Raw genomic sequence first — 15,017 nt, 5'->3', positions numbered from 1 at the left:
CATATAATTTAGAAGACAAACAGTTAACAATAAATTATAAGAATAAGAAGATAATAATAAAAAGAACTTTCTTATAATAAAAACATGAAAATATATATACTTGCAAAAATAATAATAGAAGGATATTACAACAAATATTATACACCCATGATAGACACAGGAGCAGAAGCTAACATATGTAAATACAAATGCTTATCAGAAGATAAATGAGAAAAATTAAAAACACCGATAGTAGTAACATGATTTAATAATGAAGGAAGCATGATCACATATAAGGCAAAAAATATAAAAATACAAATATGGGATAAGATATTAACTATAGAAGAAATATATAACTTTGATTTGACCACAAAAGATATGCTATTAGAAATGCCATTTTTAGAAAAATTATACCCACATATAAAAAAAAAACACACTGGTGGTTCACAACACCATGTAAACAAAAAATAGGAGCAAAAAGAGTGAATAACAACAGACGAAAAACAACAGAATGGATAAAAGGAAGTGAAAAAATTACACAAAAATTAGAAAATATAAAAGATGAAGACCCTAAAATAGAATTAATTATATTCTCTATAGATATAGTAAAAATAATCAAAGATAAGTTAGAATTATTATATAGTGAAGATCCATTACAAGGATGGGAAAAACATAAAACAAAAGTAAAAATTAAGCTAATTGATAATAATAGTATAATTACCCAAAAATCATTAAAGTATAGTTTTAATGATTTAACCGAATTTAAGATACATATAAGTGAATTACTAGAAAAATGATATATACAAGAAAGCATTAGTAAACATACAAGCCCAACATTTATAGTAAATAAACATAGTGAACAAAAAAGAGGAAAAAGTAGAATGGTTATTGATTATAGAAATTTAAATGCAAAAACTAAAACTTATAATTACCCAATTCCAAAAAAAATATTAAAGATAAGACAAATACAAGGATATAATTATTTTAGTAAATTTGACTGCAAATCAGGAATTTACAACTTAAAGTTAGAAGAAGAATCTGAAAAACTTACAGCATTTACAGTACTACAAGAATTTTATGAATGGAACGTATTACCATTTGGATATAAAAATGCCCCAGGTAAATATCAACACTTTATGGATAACTACTTTAAACAACTAGAATATTGTGTAGTATATATTGATGATATATTACTATATTCTAAAATCCAAGATGAACACGTAAGATTATTAGAAAAATTCATACATATTATAGAATATTCAGACATAAGCCTAAGTAAAAAGAAAGCAGACATAATGAAAAGCCAAATAGAATTCCTAGGAATACAGATAGATAAAAATGGAATAAAAATGCAAACACATATAGTACAAAAAATAATTAACTCAAATGAGCAACTAGACACAAAAAAGAAATTACAATCATTCTTAGGACTAGTAAATCAAGTAAGAGAATACATACCAAAATTAACAGAAAATTTAAAACCATTACAACAAAAATTAAAGAAAGACATAGAATACCAGTTTGATAAAAAAGACCAAACACAAATACAAAAAATAAAACTATTATGCAAGAACCTACCTAAACTATATTTTCTAGATGAAAACAAAAAATTTACTTATATAGTAGAATCAGACGCCAGTGAAAAAAGTTTTGGAGGAGTCTTAAAATACAGGTATGATAAAGAAAAAATAGAACATCATTGTAGATATTATTCAGGAACATTTACTAATGCATAAATAAGATGGAAAATAAATAGAAAAGAATTATATTTAGAGTATAAATGTTTACTATCATTTGAACCATATATTGTATATAACAAATTTATTATAAGGACAGATAACACATAATTAAAATGGTGGCTAACAAGAAAAATACAGGATTCAGTAACTACAAAAGAAATGAGAAGATTGATATTAAATATATTAAATTTTACATTTACTATTGAAGTAATAAAAACTGACAAGAATGTTATTGCAGATTACTTATCAAGACAAAGCTACTCAAACTGAGAAAGAAAATGCAATTGAAGAGATACACAAAGCCATTACTACACTTTGTATCAAAGTGGACAGTATGGACAATGAGATACAAAAGCTAAAGACTAATGAAGATAATCTGAAGTCTAAAGCTAGTACAAGTTAGCAACATGACTATAAAAATGCGGAGCTAAGTCGATCGGAAGACTTTAAAAATCCAGAGCTAAGAGGTGACGTTGGGAAACACCTTAAAACCAATAATGATTGTCTAAATATAGCTGCAGGTACATGAAGACCAGTTATTGAAAAACAACGAAATACAAATCTAAATCAATTATTTGAAAAGCCATTTACACAAAAAACAAAAAACCACATTAACCATAGAACCATAAACTTCAACGTATGCAGATAGCCTACAACATGAGAAAAAGGTGTATAACCACATCACAAGGACATACCTCGAAAATATATACAAAATACAGAGTTACCTAAACCTCAATCCCAGATTTACCACTACAAAAGATCCAAACCAAGACTATATAACCTAGAAATTACAAGGATAGAATAAACTAATTGCACAACCAAAAATCAATGCTAACCTAGTTAAAACATGTTATAATTATGGATTAATAAGTATTGCATATACTTATGATGGAGAAGAACTAAGTGGCATACCAGAATTATACAAAGCATTTATTATATACAAAAGAGTGACCAAAAGAAATTTATTTTATGTGAAATTCTATACGGCAACAACAGAGATATTACATGAGGAGATAATACCTTTTATTCAAGTTGTAAAGATAGGTCTGACCAAAGAGATGATAATACCGGAAGATATTGAAGAACAACCAGAAATACCAAAAATTGAGATACCCAATTTCTATGTCAATAGAAGAATAATTGGTATATCAACTATAATACAAGAACTAGCCAACAATTATTTGAATGGAAATGCTATATGGAGTTACTATTCCAGAGATCAATTAATGATTTATGCCAACTCAAGGGAACTAAGGAAATTAGATATGGATGAAGTTCAGAAATGAATTTTATCGTTATTAAAACCAGAAGAAAGACCTACAACAAGAGCATTAAAGGCATGATTTATTTCTTCGGAACTATTAACCAGCTATTTTAAACTAATTGAACACAAATATCCTGACCATATATGTTCAAAATGTAATGGAGAAGACAATGTGATTCTTGATGTCCAGCTAGAATAAAGTCAAAGAGATATGAAGACAAAGAAGATAGGGACAAAGAAGATAAAGACAACTAGAGAGATAAGGCAAAGAAGACATATTTGGCCAAAAAAGCAAAAAAGAAATAGTACTATGTAAAGGAGCATTATTGTAAATTATTAGGTACATTGTTTTTTGGCTTATTGTAAGAAAGTTAGTAGAGTAGGAATAAATTATGTAAATTAGTCAACAAGTGTAGGGTAGTATGCATTATTAAAGTAGGTGCATATTAAAGTGGTAGGTAGGAGTGGTGTGCATTATGAATGGACAAGTGTAAAGTGGTAGGTGTGGTAGGTGTGCATTATTAAAGTAGTGTGCAGATAAATATAAGTGCAGTAGCTATAGGATAGGATTTCCTTTCTATATAAAGGAATGTACATGTAACATAAGGGGCAAGCCTACATTAAACGAAGCAAGCTTCCATAAAACACTCTCTCAAATATTAAAATATTCATACTTAAAAGATAATGGAGCAACCCTCAGATACCATAGACAAGCAAGAGGCAAATGTATATTGTTCAACAAATATGCAGAACTAATTTCATATATTCCTGAATATCATATATATGATTGAATAAATTTATGTTAGTTATTATGTATTAGAATTATTTGAATCATGATTTCTAGTTTATTAGCACACTGGAAACAGGGAGAAAACTTCTATACTATATCATCCTAATGTTGAAACCGGTAAGCAAGGAAAATCGTTTAGGGGAGTAAACAAAGTTGAGGCGTTGATAAGAAGGAAGTATCTGCTAAAGTACGATGCTAGTAGTGACAGGAGAACATGATAAACAGATAATTTAGTTCATAATGATCTAATATGAATTTAATCAATTATGGATATGATAGGAAGGTATAATTGAAAATAAAAAAACCTGCATAACAACGAACATGACTACATACATGCATGACGAAATAATAAAAAACTATGAAACTTTAATCCTATATATACTTAGAGGTATAGAGCTAATTGAATTAAGAAGAATCATATGGGAAAAATATTTAATGATAACGAATCAGAAGATATATTAGACCAACAATGGTATGAAATAGACCTACATGATTTAGACCTCGAAAGAATAGAGTGGTATGATTTAGAAATAAATTAAGATTAAAATGAACTACGAATATTTACAATATTGGACAGAAGGTATGAAAGACATAAAACTATTAGAAGAATTAATGGAAAATAATTTACATATGTACCTAAGAACCTAAGATATGTTGTATCTAGAATACATCACAAATAATATTAAAGAAATAGTCAGATTAAGACAACTATTAGAAGAATATTACAATAAGTATTATTACATTTTACCATGAATTCCGCACATTCGAAAAATGGTATCAGAGCTATTAGGTATAGAAGGCTTTATCATAATATTTTTTCATGAATTCTTATTTTTCTTAACTTTCATGTTTTTAGGTATATAAGGCTTTATCATAATATTCTTTTTTCAAGGGTATTAATCTGATTATATCTTTTATATTTTCTAGAATATATTCTATATATTGTATATCTTGGGTTCTTGAAATATTTTTATATTTTCTTTTATTAGGTCTCCTAATAAGGTTATATTTTCAATAGTTGTTTGCCAATATTGGAGGTATTCGTAGTTTATCATTAGTCTGAGTATTCTAATTCTAGATCGCTAATATCAATTCGTTCTAGGTCTATATCTATTTCATCTATTTCATACCAGGTTTGGGTCGCTAGTTCTAGTTCTTCAAAGTTAAATATTTTATCCCATATTATTCTTCTTAATTCAATTATTTCTATATCTTTTAGAATATATAAAATCAATGTTTCATAAGTTAATATCATTTTATCATGTAGGTAAGTAGCCATATTGATGTTCCATTGTTTATTCAATAATTCCCTCATATCATATGCACATTAAATATTATTCATATTAGATTACTATAAACTAGATTATTTTCAACCATGCTTTCTCGTCACTACTAACACTGTATATTCAAAGGTACTTTCTTCCTAAACAGCGCCTCAACTTTGTTTACTCCCCTCACGTCTTTCCTTGCCTACGGTTTCAACCTTAGGATGACATAGTTCTGAAAGTTTTTCCTCTTTTTTTTCCATGTTAGCAAACTAGAAACATTCTTCAAATAATTCTAGTATATAATAACCAATATAAACTTATTTTATCATGCTATGATATTCAGGAATCAATAGATTTAGATACGCATAATCATAAATAGATATACCTATTTTTCTATGAGTGTAATTTATGTTGTGTTTTGATCCATATCTTAGATTGGAAACTTGATATTTTATTGAAATATTTTTGTTTACAAAGAGGCTTGCTTTCCGTCGAGAAAGTCTTGCCTTAGATGTGCCTAATGGCTCTCTATTTATACAAGTAGAGATGCCTTTACTTACTTTACATCTGTCCTATACTATTTCTACTTTACATTTACTGCATACTACTTTACTTTAATAATGCACACCTACCACTTTACACTTGTTCACTAATAATGTACACCTACCATACCTACCACTTTACATTTGTCCACTAATAATGTACATCTACCATACCTACCACTTTACATTTGTCCACTAATAATGTACACCAACCACTTTACACTTGTCTGCACTAATTTACATATTCCTATCTACTAACTTACTTTTACAATAAGACAAGCAACTTTATTTTTCTTTTATCTTGTCAGTATTTACTTTTTATCTTGTTGGCTTTATTCTAGTTGGACAACTGGAATTACATTATCTTCTCCATAGCATTTTGAACATTGATGATCTGGGTATCTGTGTCCAATAGTCTTGCAATATTTTGTCATTATCTCTAGTGAAATAAAATTCTTTTGTATTGCTCTTGTAGTTGGTTGTTGCTCTGGTTTTAATAAGCTTAATATCCATTGTCATAATTCTTTCATAGCTGCTTCTCTAACTTCTCTAAAATTAGAATATATCATAATTTGCTCTCTTGCATAATAGCTCCATATTGAATTTCCATTTAAATAATTGGTTGTTAATTCGTTTAGAATAGTAGCTATTCCAATAATCCGCTTTCTGGCATAAAATTCTGGTATCTCTATATAATGACCCTAAAGGTCATTTCTGAAAATTTTCATAAAATGACCATTTTACCCCTTTCGATAATTGCCCCGAGTTCTAATTGTTGTATTTTCGAAGTTGGTTTGAAGGAAAATTGATGAAAAGTTGAGTTTTTAAGAGTTAAAAGTTTGGTTAAAAGTGTTATTTCGAGTCATTTGGAGTTTCGAGACTCGAATCGGATTTCTGTCGATTCCAGCAGTTTTAGAATGTCGAAACGGGTCTATGAGAATTTACGAAGTCGAATTTGGAGTTAAAACGAAGATTTGAGGTCCTAAGTTGCAAAAATTGTGAAATTTTGATCAAGAGTTGATTTTGGTCAACAAACGAGGTTCCAGTGCTCGAAATGAAATTCCGAGGGCACCGTTGGATTCAGGTTGTGATTCTAAGTCTAAAATGAGTCTTGGTTGAATTTTAGAGGCCCCGAGTGCGTTTCGAGTTTTTGAGCCTAAAGTTAGTTTCTTGACGCCTTATCGGATACCGGGTCAAGGAGACCTCGAATTCAAATTCCGATGATTTCATTGAGTCCAAAATGTCATTTTCAAACTAGTAGCATATTTGGTTTGTGTTCGTGAAGTGTCAAATGAGTTTTGGGTGAGCTATTAAGCTTCTTGGATGCTTTAACACTATTTCAACAAATTGTGGAAACTAAAGGGTTCATTATTAGTTTTAAAGGTCAAAAAATTATTCCGAAGGTTTTGAAATTTTGAGCATGAATTATAGGACTTATCTGCAAATTTTGGTGCATTTTCGCTAACCCGAGGTTGGATTTTTATCGCAAATAAGAAATAATTATTTACCGAGTAGAAATGATATTTGACTGGGCAAACGAGCATGAAATTGAGCTCCAATTGAACGAGCAGGTCCGTATCATTATTTAAGACATTTACAAAAAAGAATCGGGTCATTTCACTATCGTATGAGGAAATTACAGCCTTTTTAGTGAAAGATTAACTGCTGTTTTTCTGGTGCATAACAACCTTGTACTGTTATACAAATCTCAGACTGTGTTCATTTGGTATTTTGAGCATATCGGGAGTTCTAGGGATCGGAATGGAGTGATTCTTACGAGTTTCTTCTTGAATTAATATGAGGGTTAGTATTCAATCTTCAATTTTACATTTTCTCATAATATCTGGGTTTTTTTCCCTATCCGTAAACCTCTTGGGAAAAATTGGGGTTTTATCGATTTGGACTCCCTTTTTGATGAAAAAGGTATATTTACGATCCTTATGTTATGGGTAAACTGATTTTAACAAAAAATTATTGATTCATCGATTATTTTCATCATATTAACTGCGTACAATTTGGACTTTCCCGGTAAAGTTAAAGTTTGAGAATTTCAAGGTCGATCTTAACTCCGTTTTTGATGAAATTTCATATTTGAACTTATCTAAGCATGGGTAAGATGTTTTTCAAGAGATATTTCATTTTCGAGTCGGGGTTTCGGATCAGAATATTTTAGGCTTCTTCAAGAACGTGGATTTTCCTTCAAATTGAGTTTGTGAATTGATTTCAACTCCGTTTTCAAATTGGTTTACACCATTAGCTTCCAAATACTTTAAGGATCATTTTACATCAAAAATTTCCAGATTTGGGTATTATTTTCCGGTATGAGACTTTTGGACCATTTTGCCCTTTTTCCCTAAATTTCTTTATTTTGGTTTCATTGGACTCGAATTGTGATTGTGAATAATTGTTTGAATAGATTATCGTGATCCGGATTATACTCGGAAAAGAAAGGCTCAAGTCAAGTAACTTTTGGAGTTCATTTTAAGGAAGTGGCTTCCAAACTTTGCAAAACTCTTAGACTACGCATGACTACTTTCCTAATTGTGTTGGGGAGTAATTGGGATTGAGGATGGGTTTTATTTGTTGATTGAAATGGTTGTAAATGAAAGATGGGGAATAAAACGCGCTAAATGTGTTATATGTGACTTGAATTTGTTGAATAAGTCATGTGATAACTGATATTGAGGGGATAGAAGAGCATGAGTAGGCTATGATTGATACAGACATTGATATTGAGACAGAAGGTGTGTAATACTATGATGTGGTCGTGATATGGTTGTGATTGAGATAGGTGATGTGTAATACTATGATGTGGTCGTGATATGGTTGTGATTGAGACAGGTGATGTGTAAATACTATGATGTGGTCGTGATGGTTGTGATTGAGACAGGTGATGTGTAATACTATGATGTGGTCGTGATATGGTTGTGATTGAGACAGATGATGTGTAATACTATGATATGATCGTGATATGATTGTGATTGATGACATGTGCATATTCATTATTCATCCTATGTGTGAATTATCTGTTGCATGAGTTCTGAGACACTGATATGAGGATGGATGGATATGAGACACAGTTGAGACTAGCTCCGGCTAGAGATATATGAGATGGACTATCTCCGGCTAGCGATTTGGATACCGATGGGATCTGGTTCCGGCGGTGATACATGGTCCATGTGTGGCCCCCATGGGTTCTGATTTGAGTATTCAGCGCGGACTGATTACATCAACAGATGTGTATCGTAGGACAGACATGCATCACGACTACATGACATCATTATTGCATTTTGCATCGCATTTGCCTTATCTTTGTCTGTGATGTGTGGATTGTATCGGTATACCCTTCTTATGTGGAATTTGATCTACTTGCTCTTATTTATTGATCTGAGGTTGATGAGAATATACTGTTGGTTTTGGTTGTTGAATATGATCTGTTTAGTATAGGTTGGTTGGTTTGCTGCTAGATTGAAGTTTCGGTGGTTCGGTTGGGTTTTAAAGGAGTTGTTTGTAGCTGCTAGTTTTGCTTAGTTTAGAGTTACTTGCGAGTACCTGTGGTTTTCGGTACTCACCCTTGCTTCTACACAATTATGTAGGTTGACAGCTCTCTCTGAGATTCGGCTTAGTAGTTTCTTTAGCACATTGAGCTTCGGGACATACTCGAGAGGTAGCGGTTCATTCCAGACGTGCCCTTGAGTTATCTTTACTTTCAGTTTTGTTCTATTCGAGAACTATACACTGAGACTTGTATATTTTTATTCGAATTCTGTATTTAGAGATTTGTACATGTGACAACCAAATTCTGGGTAGTGTTGAGTCTTAATTAAAGTCTTCCGCTTATTTATTATCTTTTATTCTCGTATTTCTACTTCTCTATTATTGTGGTTGGGTTAGGCTGACGTGTCTGGTGGGAAATGGACACGTGCCATCACATCCAGATTTAGGGTGTGACAAAATGGTATCAGAGCCCCAGGTTCATAGGTCTCACGTGTACAATCCAAGTCTAAGTAGCGTCTCGAGGATCGGTAAGGAGACGTCTGTACTTATCTTCGAGAGGCTATGGTGACTTTTAGGAAAGATCTTGATCACTTGATTCTCTATCGTGCGTCCTTGGTCCGATCTAATTCTTATCACTTCACTCTGTTCTCTCTCTCATTGTAATGACTCGTGGTTGGTCCTGCGTGGGTGCGAGTTTAGGTGTCATCGCGTGATTTTAGTGTTAGATCTAGTTTTGATGCAAAGGTGATAGGCTTGTGGAAAGGAAGTGTGATCAGACATGGAATTATCTTCGAGACAAGTGAGTAAGGTTGTGGCCAAGGGATGTGTTTTGAGTTTATGGTATTGGAAGATGAACATTTATTGAGAGACTTCAGGAATGTCTTATTTCTTCGGTCGTTTATTCAACAACGAGAATAGTGCTTGTGTGACTTATACGACGGAAGTGGCTAGACAATGAAGAATGGTGTAAGTAAGAGAATGACTATGTTGAGAGTGCTACGACTTTTGAAACTACAGTGTGTGAAGTTCGTCATAAGGGAATGGATTGCGTAGTATATTATGATGATGAAGTTGCACCAACCAAAATCAGAAGTTCTACGGTGGTTTTATAGTGTGGGTGTATATCATTACAGGGTCATTGTACGACGACTACGACGGTACTCGTGTTATCTTGGTTAGGGTTATGGGCATGTTGCTTCTGCCATCGATCGGGCTTACGAAATTGTGCATATCATTTTCAGCTGGAGACTGAAGTGCTTTGGTAATGTTTTGCAACTATTTAATGAGTGTAAATGAACATGTTGTTTGAGTACGACCTTCTCAATGGATCTGATGTCTTCTAGTGGTGGATTTAGCGGTTGTTCATGATGTGGTACTAGTGATATATGGAAGCGGAGAAATCTGAGTTGTCAGCTGTTTCACCTAATCGGGTCAGAAGGTTGATGTTGCATTCTCGATTGAGAAATCAAGTAGTTGCTACTATGAACGCTTGAGTTAAGCATTAATTATAAGGAAAGTTATAGTGGTGGATCGAGTGAATCGATCCTGTCTTGTTTCTAGGACAAGGTACGACCCTTGGGTGGTCATGATTATATTGGGAACTAATGACTTCATGATGAGTCAAAAGAAATGGGCAACAATAAGCCATGGATGAAGAAAGTTTTAACAAGTATACTCGTGTAAAGGCAATTAAGGATTTTAGCGAGAAGGTACGATTAAAAAGGAATCGGGTTGGTTTTGTCAAGATGTGGGTTGGCAAGGTAAGAGATTATTGGTTGTATCAACTTTTTAGTCATTGGAAGGACTTTTGCATGGTTTGAGTTGTAGCAGTTAAATACTTGTGATTGTAGAAGAGTTCGATGAAGTTTTATTTGAGAAGTTTGACTTAAGTTTAAAGGTAATATGCGGTGGATGTTTGGCCAAGAAACTATAATGATAAATAATTTATGGGAAGAACAAGAGTCTTGCGCGATGGATATAAGTTAAGAGATGTGAAGGAATAAGACATCACGTGTAGATCCTTAGTTGGAAGTTGAAGATTGTGTAAATTTTTGCTTTTATGTTAGATATGACAATGCAAGGTGGACTGGTTCAGCACAAATGTATGATGTGTTATCAGCTACTTTCTGAACACTTGGTATTGGTGTTGGTGGTAAACGTTGATGTATGAGGAATTCTGTAGTTTTTGAATTGGTTTGAATTGTTCAGCTTATGGTAGGTGGCTTACGAGTGTCCAACCGGAAGGACTTATAGCTCTACATGGTTATTGAGGATTTTGAACTGGATTGATAACTCTATTTATGGAATTATCCAAACTGTAGTAACGTGTTACATAGATCTTTGATGGTAAATAGAGGTTGTGCGCTCATAGTATACGAAATTATTGGAGTGACCAAGAACTGCTTCAAGTTTCGGCATGAGATATATGATGGTTTGAATAATAGTTGAAGCTGGGTAAGTAAATGATCGTGTGTAATCGATATTGGTCATGATTCAATAGTTCTATCTCAATGAAAAGGTACTATGACATTTAGAACTTGGATTATTAGCAATTGGGTGAGACCCATATCGATCGTAGAATGCTTCAATGGAAGGAGGAAGGACCATAATTCAAAATTTTGGAAGCAACGGTGTGTTTCTAAGAATGACTGGATACTAGTGGCCGTTTGAGGGTAAAGTAACTGGCCGGTGTGACTATGATGTTCTGGTAGTACTGATATTGTTGGCTTTAATGGATTATTGTAAAGAGTATGAGAAAATGGATAAATTGAGTATGTCTATGATTGTTATGAGGCCGGACTGGCTGATTATGAAGTCAGACGAATGGGAAGGTGTGTTATGGACATCGTGGAAGGGATATCTTGGGTTGTTCAATTTCGGTTTTGTATATTCTTATGTGACCACCTACCTCATTTCAGACATGGTTTTGGATTATGATTCTTTGTCTATGTTCAGACATGTTTTTACTTTTGTGGGTGGATGCCTAGTGGTAAATCGGATGGACCGATTCATGCTCTCTTGGCAGAATAGAATACTTGTGTGGGTGGGCCGATTCAGAGATAGTGGGTTCGATGTGGTATTGGGGTGGTGGAAGGTTTTCGGAAGTTCTGTAAGTGTCATCTTGCTTTTGGAAAGGTATAAAGAGGCTACCGTATGTGGCTACAGTTTTTGGCTATTTTGGTATTTATCTTGCCCCTGTATGCATGGTTCAGCTAGGTGTGGTTCAATGCTTAGGTGACCCGTGGGCCTAGTTCTTTCGTTGCTGGAATTGTCTACAATTACGGATCCTACTTCAGTGTTTTGGTGGCATCCTTAGAGGTTTTACATGCTTGGATGGGTCGATCATCAGTTGGATACTTGATCATTTCTATCTGTGGGTTAGATAAGCGTGATTATTCCAAGATGGGTGCTCGATGGATATGCATCAAATTAGTATGACTCAGACTTGTGAAAATGTGGTAATGGGAATGGAATTTTTTCTAGAGTCGGTGATGGTTTGTGTGTTGTGAGAGCTTGGTGACTGATTTAGGTTCATCCTTGATTTTTCTGTGGTGATTGATTCCGAAATTTCTCTCGTGATTACATTATTAGGGGTTTGTCATGGTAAATACGTTATGGTTGTAAGATCTTAGATTCAGATTCAGTCTTTGAGTTAGTCGGTGGTTTGAAATAACTCTTTGAGGGTTAAGTTGTCAAGATTGATTTGAAAATCTTTATATGGATTTTTGGGATAAGGTTTAAGAATGGGTTCGTTTCGAGTAGTAATTATTAAGTTCGGAAATTTCACCTCGGGGTTGATAGCGTCGAGTATTTTTTTTGCCTTCTTCTACTTTATGTTCGAGGACGAACATGATTTTTAGTGATGAATAATGTAATGACCCTAAAGATCATTTTTGGAAATTTTCATAAAATGACCATTTTACCCCTCCCGATAGTTGCCCCGAGTCCTAATTGTTGTATTTTCGAAGTTGGTTTGAAGGAAAAGTGATGAAAAGTTGAGTTTTTGGAAAGTTGAGTTTTTAAGAGTTAAAGTTTGGTTAAAAGTGTTATTTCGAGTCATTTGGAGTTTCGAGACTCGAATCGGATTTCGGTAGATTCCAGCAGTTTTAGAATGTCGAAATGGGTCTATGAGAATTTATGGAGTCGAATTTGGAGTTAAAACGAAGATTTGAGGTCCTAAGTTGCAAAAATTGTGAAATTTTGATCAAGAGTTGACTTTGGTCAACAAATGAGGTTCTGGTGCTCAAAATGGAATTCCGAGGGCACCGTTGGATTCAGGGGGTGATTCTAAGTCTAGAATGAGTCTTGGTTGAATTTTAGAGGCCCCGAGTGCGTTTCGAGTTTTTGAGCCTAAAGTTAGTTTCTTGACGCCTTATCGGATACCGGGTCAAGGAGACCTCGAATTCAAATTTCGACGATTTCATTGAGTCCAAAATGTCATTTTCAAGCTAGTAGCATATTTGGTTTGTGTTCGGAAAGTGCCAAATGAGTTTTGGGTGAGCTTTTAAGCTTCTTGGATGCTTTGACACTATTTCAGCAAATTGTGGCAACTAAAGGGTTCATTATTAGTTTTAAAGGTCGAAAAATTATTCCGAAGGTTTTGAAATTTTGAGCATGAATTATAGGACTTATCTGCAAATTTTGGTGCATTTTCGCTAACCCGAGATTAGACTTTTATCGCAAATAAGAAATAATTGTTTACAGAGTATAAATGATATTTGATTGGGCAAACGAGCATGAAATTGAGCTCCGATTGAACGAACAGGTCCGTATCATTATTTAAGACATTTACAAAAAAGAATCGGGTCATTTCACTATCGTATGAGGAAATTACAGCCTTTTTAGTGAAAGATTAACTGCTGTTTTTCTGGTGCATAACAGCCTTGTACTGTTATAAAAATCTCAGACTATGTTCATTTGGTATTTTGAGCATATCGGGAGTTCTAGAGATCGGAATGGAGTGATTCTTACGGGTTTCTTCTTGAATTAATATGAGGGTTAGTATTCAATCTTCAATTCAACATTTTCTCACAATTTCTTTATATGGTTTTTTTTCCCTATACGTAAACCTCTTGGGAAAAATTGGGGTTTTATCGATTTAGACTCCTTTTTTGATAAAAAAAGGTATATTTACGATCCTTATGTTATGGGTAAACTGATTTTAACAAAAAATTATTGATTCATCGATTATTTTCATCATATTAACCGCGTACAATTTAGACTTTCCCGGTAAAGTTAAAGTTTGATAAATTGAGAATTTCAAGGTCGATCTTAACTCCGTTTTTGATGAAATTTCATATTTGAACTTATCTAAGCATGGGTAAGATGTTTTTCAAGAGATATTTCATTTTTGTGTTGGGGTTTCGGATCCGAATATTTTAGGCTTCTTCAAGAACGTGGATTTTCCTTCAAATTGAGTTTGTGAATTGATTTCAACTCCGTTTTCAAATTGGTTTTCACCATTAGCTTCCAAATACTTTAAGGATCATTTTACATCAAAGATTTCCAGATTTGGGTATCTTTTTCCGGTATAAGACTTTTGGACCGTTTTGCCCTTTTCCCTAAATTTCTTTATTTTGGTGTCATTGGACTCGAATTGTGATTGTGAATAATTGTTTGAATAGATTATCATGATCCGGATTATACTCGGAAAAGAAAGGCTCAAGTCAAGTAACTTTTGGAGTTCGTTTTAAGGCAAGTGGCTTCCAAACTTTGTAAAACTCTTAGACTACGCATGACTACTTTTCTAATTGTGTTGGGGAGTAATTGGGATTGAGGATGGGTTTTATTTGTTGATTGAAATGGTTGTAAATGAAAGATGGGGAATAAAACGCGCTAAATGTGTTATATGTGACTTGAATTTGTTGAATAAGTCATGTGATAACTGATATTGAGGGGATAGAAGAGCATGAGTAGGCTATGATTGATACAGACATT

This window comes from Solanum stenotomum, chromosome 7 (genome assembly GCF_019186545.1).
Source record: "Solanum stenotomum isolate F172 chromosome 7, ASM1918654v1, whole genome shotgun sequence".
Lineage (NCBI taxonomy): Eukaryota > Viridiplantae > Streptophyta > Magnoliopsida > Solanales > Solanaceae > Solanum > Solanum stenotomum.
The sequence above is the reverse complement of the archived record's forward strand: the minus strand, read 5'-3'. Positions refer to the sequence as shown.